The sequence below is a fragment of the Triticum dicoccoides genome, chromosome 1A, assembly GCF_002162155.2.
Source record: "Triticum dicoccoides isolate Atlit2015 ecotype Zavitan chromosome 1A, WEW_v2.0, whole genome shotgun sequence".
Classification (NCBI taxonomy): Eukaryota; Viridiplantae; Streptophyta; class Magnoliopsida; order Poales; family Poaceae; genus Triticum; species Triticum dicoccoides.
Window position 1 is genome coordinate 560,796,056 of NC_041380.1, and position 9,037 is coordinate 560,805,092.

Below are 9,037 nucleotides of genomic sequence, written 5' to 3' on the forward strand. Positions count from 1 at the left end.
TCTAGAAAGAAATCAAGATCGGAAGTTTCGCCGCCGCAAGCCTCTGTAGCCACGAGAAATCAATCTAGGACCTCTCCGGCACCCTGTCGGAGGGGGCCATCATCACCGGTGGCCATGGAGGATTATCTCGGAGAGGCCATCATGGCCATGAAGGCCAAGGACCAGAGGGAGAACCTTTCCCCATTTAGGGGGAGGCCATGGAGGAGGAAGCACAAGGGGGAGAACCTCTCCTCCTCTCTTCCGGTGGCGCCGGAGTGCCATCGGGAGGGGAATCATCGCCACGGTGATCGTCTTCATCAACATCACCATCATCATCACCATCCTCATCTCTTTTACGCGGTCCACTCTCCCGCACCCCGTTGTAATCCCTACTTGAACATGGTGCTTTATGCTACATATTATGATCCAATGATGTGTTGCCATCCTATGATGTTTTGAGTAGATGTCTTTTGTCCTTGGGTTGATTGATGATATAGATTGGTACGAGTTGTATGTTTTTCTTGGTGATGTCCTATGGTGCCCTCCGTATCGCGCAAGCGTGAGGGATTCCCGCTATAGGGTGTTGCAATACGTTCATGATTCGCTTATAGTGGGTTGGTGAGTGACTGAAACACAAACCCGAGTAAGAGTGATTGTTGCGTATGGGAATAAAGAGGACTTGATGCTTTAATGCTATGGCTGGGTTTTACCTTAATGATCTTTAATAGTTGCGGATGCTTGCTAGAGTTCCAATCATAAGTGCATATGATCCAAGTAGAGAAAGTATGTTAGGTTATGCCTCTCCCTCATATGAAATTGCAATGAAGACTACCGGTCTTGTTAATAATTGCCTAGGACAATTCCGCACACCGATCCACCATTATTCCACACTCGCTATTTATAATATTTAGTAATATATTCTAACTTTATGATAACAACACCTACTTTTATATTTTAGCTCTCTGATATCATACAAAGTTATCCTCTTCATACCCACAACATAGTTTTATTTCTCGTTGCTAGTTGGAAGCAAACGTTCGGTGTACGTAGAGTCGTATCAGTGGCAGATATGACTTGAGAGAATATTGATCTTACCTTTAGCTCCTTGTGGGTTCGACACTCCATACTTATCACTTCCACCTTTGGAAATTGCTATGATGATTCCTTGCACTTGGGGATTATCACTGGTATATAAGTCATTTTGACCTAGAAAAAATAAAGAGAAGACTTTCGGGGCGGAGCGCCGCCATCTCGAGGCGGAACTTGGGCAGGAGCACTTTTGCCCTCCGGCGGAGCGATTCTGCCGGGGAACTTCCCTCCCGGAGGGGGAAATCATCATCATCATCATCACCAACAACTCTCACATCTCTGGGTGAGCAATATCCATCAACATCTTCACCAGCACCATCTCATCTCAAACCCTAGTTCATCTCTTGTATTCAATCTTGTTACCGGTAGATTGTTGCTAGGGGGTGACTAGTAGTGTTGATTACATCTTGTATTTGATTACTATATGGTTTATTTGGTGCAAGATTATATGTTCAGATCCATGATGCTATTTAATACTCCTCTGATCATGAGCATGTTAATTATTTGTGAGTAGTTACCTTTGTTCTTGAGGTCACGGGATAAATCATGTTGCAAGTAATCATGTGAATTTGATATGTGTTCGATATTTTGATGGTATGTATGTTGTGATTCCCTTAGTGGTGTCATGTGAACGTCGACTACATGACACTTAACCATACTTGGGCCTAAGGGAATGCATTATGGAGTAGTAAATAGATGGTGGGTTGCGAGAGTGACAGAAGCTTAAACCCCAGTTTATGCACTATTCCGTAAGGGACCTATTGGACCCAAAAGTTTAATGTTATGGTTAGAATTTATTCTTAATACTTTTATCGTAGTTGCGGATGCTTGCGGGAGAGTTAATCATAAGTAGGAGGTTTGTTTAAGTAAGAACAGCACCTAAGCACCGGTCCACCCAGATATCAAATCATCAAAGTAGCGAACACGAATTAAATCAACATGATGAAAGTGACTAGATGAAATTCCCGTGTACTCTCAAGAACGCTTTGCTTACCATAAGAGACCATTTTGGCATGTCCTTTGCCTTAAAAGGATTGGGCTACCTTGTTGCATACTTGTTACTATTATTGTTACTTGCTCGTTACAAATTATCTTGCTATCAAACTACTCGCTAGTTACAGTTTCAACACTTGCAGACATTATCTTACTAAAAACTACTTGTCATTTCCTTCTGCTCCTCGTTGGGTTCGACACTCTTACTTATCGAAAAGAGCTACAATTGATCCCCTATACTTGTGGGTCATCAAGGCTATTTTCTGGCGCCGTTGCCGGGGAGTGAAGCGCCTTTGGTAAGTGGAATTTGGTAAGGAAACATTTATATAGTGTGCTGAAATTTATTGTCACTTGTTACTATGGAAAACAATCCCTTGAGGAGTTTGTTCGGGGTATCTTCACCTCGTCCGGAACCACAATTAGCTACCCCTCAACCTACTGCACCTACTGAAAATATTGAATATGAAATTCCTTCGGTTATGATAGAACAATTGCTAAACCGAACATCCTGATATGCACTTAATATATTAGAAAAAATTTGTGGATTGTTCAAGCTTGCAGGTTTACCCGGAGATGAGGTGATGAAAAAGGTTTTCCCTTTATCTTTGAAGGGAAAGGCATTAGCATAATATAGGCTATGCGATGATATTGGATCATGGAATTGGAATCATTTAAAAATTGAAGTTCCGCCAAAAAAATTTATCCTATGCATCTAGTTCATCGTGATCGGAATTATATATATAATTTTTGACCTCATGAAGGAGAAAGTATCGCTCTAGCTTGGGTAGGCTTAAGTCAATGTTACATTCATGCCCCAGTCATGAGCTCTCAGGAGAAATTATTATTCAGAACTTTTATGCCTGGCTTTCTCGTAATGATCAAACCATACTGGATACTTCTTGTGCTGGTTCTTTTATGAAGAAAACTACTGAATTCTGGTGGGATCTTTTGGAAAGAATTAAACGCAACTCTGAAGATTGGGAACTCGACGAAGGTAAAGAGTCAGGTATAAAGCTTAAGTATGATTGTGTTAAAACTTTTATGAATACCGATGCTTTTCAAAAGTTTAGCACTAATATGGACTTGACTCTGAGATAGTAACCTCCTTTTGTGAATCATTTGCTACTCATGTTGAACTCCCTAAAGAGAGGTGGTTTAAATATCACCCACCTATTAAAGAAGAAATGAAAGAACTGGTACCAGATAAAGAAGAAACTATACTCTATAATGTTGATCCAGTTGTTCCTACTGCTTATATTGAGAAACCCCCTTTTCTTGTTATGATAAAGGAGCATGCTAAAGTTTCAATTGTGGTTAATAAAAGCTATGTTAGAACACTTAAACTATATGAACAAATTAGAGTAGAACCTAATGTTGCTATGGTTAAAGATCTCTTGGAAGAAGATATAGATGGGCATGTTATTTACTTCTGTGCAGACGCTGCTAGAATTGCTAAACCCGATAAAAGGGATAAACATAGACCAGTTGTTGGCATGCCTGTCATTTTAGTTAAAATAGGAGATCACTATTATCATGGTTTATGTGACATGGTGCTAGTGTGAGTGCTATTCCCTACACTTTATATTAATAAATTAAGAAGGACATAGCACCTGCAGAGATAGAAGACATAGATGTTATTATTAAACTTGCTAATAGAGACACCATATCACCTTGTGGGATTATTAGAGATGTTGAAGTCTTGTGTGGGAAAATAAAATGCCCTACTGATTTTCTTGTTCTTGGTTCCCCACAAGATGACTTATGTCCCATTATCTGTGGTAGACCTTTCTTGAACATAGTTAATGCTAGGATAGATTGCAAGAAACAAGCTGTTGGTGTTAGCTTTGATGGTGAGTCTCATGAGTTTAAATTTTCCAAGTTTAGTAGAAATCATCATGAAAAATAATTGCCTAGTAAGGATGAATTAATTGGTCTTGCTTCTATATATTGTTGTGCCACCTACTGATCCTTTAGAACAATATTTGCTAGACCATGAAAGTGATTTACATATGCATGAAAGAAATGAAATAGATAAGATTTTCTTTGAACAATGTCCTCTACTTAAACACAATTTTCCTATTGAAACTCTTGGAGGTCCTCCTCCACCTAAAGGTAATCCTGTGTTTGAATTAAAACAATTGCCAAACACTTTGAAATATGCTTATCTTGATGAAAAGAAAATATATCCTGTTATTATCAGTGCTAGCCTTTTAGAACATGAAGAAGAAAGATTATTGAAAGTTCTAAGGAAGCACCGAGCTGCTATTGGATATACTCTTGGTGATCTAAAGGGCATTAGTCCCACTCTATGTCAGAACAAAATTAATATGGAACCTGATGCTAAACCAGTTGTTTATCACCAACGTCGGTTAAATCCGAAGATGAAAGAGGTGGTAAGAACGAAAATATTAAAACTTCTGGAAGCATGTATAATCTATCCTATAGCTGATAGTAGATGGGTAAGTCATGTTCATTGTGTCCCTAAGAAAGGAGGTATTACTGTTGTTCCTAATGATAAGAATGAACTTATTCCACAAAGAATTGTTACAGGCTATAGAATGGTAATTGATTTTAGAAAATTAAATAAATCTACTAGAAAAGATCATTACCCTTTGCCTTTTATTGATCAAATGCTTGAAATATTATCCAAGCACACAGACTTTTGCTTCCTTGATGGATATTCTGGCTTCTCACAAATACATGTTTCTCAACCTCATCAAGAAAATACCACTTTGACTTGTCCATTTGGAACCTATTCTAATAGACGTATGCCTTTTAGTTTATGTAATGCACCTTCTACCTTTCAAAAATGCATTATGGCTATATTCTCTGATTTTTGTGAAAAGATTGTTGATGTCTTCATGGATGAATTTTCTGTTTATGGGAAGTCTTTTGATGATTGTTTAAGCAATCTTGATCGAGTTTTTCAGAGATGTGAACAAACAAATCTTGTCTTGAATTGGGAGAAGTGCCACTTTATGGTTAATGAATGCATTGTCTTGGGTCATAAAATTTCTGAAAGAGATATTGAAGTAGACCAAGCTAAGGTTGATGCAATTGAGAAAATGCCATGTCATAAGGACATCAAAGGTATTCGTAGTTTCCTAGGTCATGCTGGTTTCTATAGGAGATTTATTAAGGACTTTTCTAGAATTTCTAGGCCTCTTACTAATCTTTTGCAAAAGGATATTCCTTTTTTATGATGATTGTCTTGAAGCCTTTGAAACACTCAAGAGAGCTTTAATCTCTGCGCCTATTGTTCAACCTCCTGATTGGAACTTGCCTTTTGAAATTAGGTGTGATGCTAGTGATTATGCTGTTGGTGTTGTTCTAGGACAAAGAGTTGATAAGAAAATGAATGTTATTCGTTATGCTACTAAAACTCTAGATAGTGCTCAAAGAAATTATGCTACAACTGAAAAAGAATTCTTAGCGGTGGTGTTTTCTTGTGATAAATTTGGACCTTATATTGTTGATTCTAAAGTAACTGTTCACATAGACCATGCTGCTTTTAAATATCTTATGGAAAAGAAAGATGCTAAACCTAGACTTATTCGTTGGGTTCTCTTCTTACAATAATTTGATTTGCATATTATTGATAGAAAAGGAGCTGAGAACCCCATAGCTGATAACTTGTCTAGGCTTGAAAATGTGCTTGATGACCCATTACCTATTGATGATAGTTTTCCTGATGAGCAGTTAGCTGCAATAAATGTTTCTCACAGTACTCCTTGGTATGCTGACTATGCTAATTACATCATTGCTAAATATTTACCACCTAGCTTTACTTACCAACAAAACAAAAAATTCTTCTATGATTTAATACATTACTTCTGGGATGACCCACATCTTTATAAAGAAGGAGTAGATGGTATTATTAGACGTTGTGTACCTGAGCATGAACAGGGACAAATCCTACGGAAATGTCACTCCGAGGCTTATGGAGGGCATCATGTTGGAGATAGAACTGCTCATAAGGTATTGCAGTCTGGATTTTATTGGGCTACTCTCTTCATGGATGCTCGTAAGTATGTCTCATCTTGTGATGAATGCCAAAGAATAGGTAATATCGGTAAGCATCAAGAAATGCCTATGAATTATTCACTTGCTGTTGAACCATTTGATGTTTGGAGATTTGATTACATGGGGAATTTTCCTTCCTCTAATGGGTATACACATATTTTGGTTGTTGTTGATTATGTTACTAAATGGGTAGAAGCTATTCCAACCAGTAGTGCTGATCACAACACCTCTATTAAAATGCTTAAGGAGGTTATTTTCCCAAGGTTTGGAGTCCCTAGATATTTAATGACTGATGGTGGTTCACACTTTATTCGTGGTGCTTTCCATAAAATGTTTGCTAAGTATGATGTTAACCATAGAATTGCATCACCCTATCATCCTCAATCTAGTGGTCAAGTTGAACTTAGCAATAGAGAAATAAAATTAGTTTTGCAAAAGACTGTTAATAGGTCCAGGAAGAATTGGTCTAAGAAATTAGATGATGCACTTTGGGCTTATAGAACAGCATATAAAAATCCTATGGGTATGTCTCCTTATAAAATGGTTTATGGAAAAGCTTGTCATTTGCCTCTTGAGTTAGAACATAAAGCATACTGGGCAGTTAAAGAACTCAACTATGATTTCAAACTTGTTGGTGAAAAGAGATTATTTGATATTAGCTCATTAGATGAATGGAGAACCCAAGCTTATGAAAGTGCAGAGTTATTCAAAAAAAGTTAAAAGATGGCATGAAAAAAGAATCCAAAAGCGTGAGTTTAAAGTCGGAGAATATGTTCTTTTGTACAACTCTCGTTTTAGATTTTTTGCAGGGAAGCTCCTCTCGAAATGGGAAGACCCATATGTCATCGAGGAGGTTTACCAGTCCAGTGCCATCAAAATAAATAATTCCGAAGGTACTAACCTGAAAGTTGTCAACGTACAACGAATAAAGCATTATAGCTCAGGTACGCCTATTAATGTCAAAAGCAATATTATCCAAACTTTGACACCGGAAGAGCACATAAAAGAGTCCTTCCGGAACACTCCTGAATCGTCAAAATAAGGAGGTACGTGATGCTGTAAGTAAACGGACTCCGAAAAATCCGCAAAAATATTTTTTGTCAGTTTTGGAATATTTTAGAATTTTGGAAATAAAGAAACTTTCAGGAAGCGTCCCCTGGTGGGCACAAGAGTCTGGCGCGCCCAGGTGGGTTGTGCCCACCTGGGACACCTTCCGTACTCCGTTTTTCTTCCATATAATTGTCCTCCAAGATAAAAAAAATCTATATATACTTCCCGAACCTGTTAACCACCATATCGCGGAGAAAATCCTCTGTTCTCTTTTCTTGCTGTTTCAGGTCAGATTTATCAAGCTAGGCATCATGTCTTCCTGCTCCTCCAACCACATGGAAGAAGATGCTTGGTTTGTCCTTCCAATTCCTGGTTGGTTATTCTTTTCTTCATTTTTATTTCCTTGTCTTTGTGGTTGTTGTTGTTTTGTTGCGGTTTTGGGTTGTCAGCTGTGTGGATGAGGGATACGAGATATTTTTTCCGCGGGGTGGGGGTCAAAGCTTCGGGATTCTTTGGGCCACGAAATTTATGAGTGTGCCAACTTTGTTTGGGTGGCATATTTGAATGGTGTTTACGTTTTCATTAGACAGGTTTCACCCCATGGAAAAAGTCTAAAACAAAACTTGAACTTGTAGATCAAAATTAAATCAAACTCTGAACTTGTAATTCTGGAAATCAGCACACGTAACTCTCTGATCCAGGACTATTTTGAACCTTGAGGGTGTTTAGCTTTTCTTGATAGCAGCGGAGGGCTTTTCGTGCCTACTAAAATCTGGTATTCGCTGATGTGGCAAGGATCGCTGACTGCCTGGTTGGACATTAGGACGAATTGAGCCGGCCCATTAGTGCAGTCGCTCGCGTACTCGCTCTGCTTTGTTTATTTTATTTTTCTTTTCCTTTCCGTTTCATTTTCGTAATGATACTAACTTATTTTACATTTCATAATGACAATAAACATTCTTTTGGACAGCAAGAAATTACTTGTCTTCTATTAGAAGCGACAAAAAAATACCAACAACCATAAACAGTGATCTTGCGAGGACTCAAACTTAGGACCTTGCCGCACCTAGCAAATCGCCCCGAAGGCTGCTAACGATCATATATAGCGCTTCAAATATAGAAACAGATAGGAGCGTTCATATATGAGAACACTAGATCGGTAACGCGCCTTGGCGCGAGGGTGCCGGTCCCGACGTTGTGGTTATGCAGATAATGTTCAAGTTAGTAGTAATCCAGGTTTAACATACTTACTCAAACATGATATAACAAAATAAAAGTAAGAAGAAACATCACCATGAGATTATCACAAGGCAGCATCGAGTTTAGTGATATTTATGTACACATCTTTATTGAAGATCAAGAAATCTTACCATTTCATTAGAAATGATAGATATTTTTTTATCCATATGGTACATGCAGTTAGAGCTATAAATAAGAACACAGGTCCATGCTCAGTATCTTTCACACTTAAGGTAATCTTCATAATGTCAATACCAAATTTCAATTTTGTGGCAATAACATTTGGAAAAAAATTCACAGAACATTATCTCCTAAGAGCATAGAGCCTAACTACATGCTGAACCAAATGCGAATTTCCTGAATCAACATATCACTAAACATTCGTGTCCGCTAACATCATAGCATGACCACACCAAGCCATAGTGGTAGTGAAGACACTGATTTTACATGGTATAGTAGTAAACTATACAACCCTTTAACAGTCTCGCAAGGGGCGCTCTCTCGCGACGTCCACATCATCACAGGGGTACTGTGCCTGGCAGCCAATGGCGGCAGAGATTCGCGCTGGCCAGTGGGCGCTTTGTACGGAGAGACAAAAAAAAAGAGAAATGGATCGCCCAACCCCCTCTCTCGTCCGCCGCCATCACCGGCTCTCTTCCCCAGA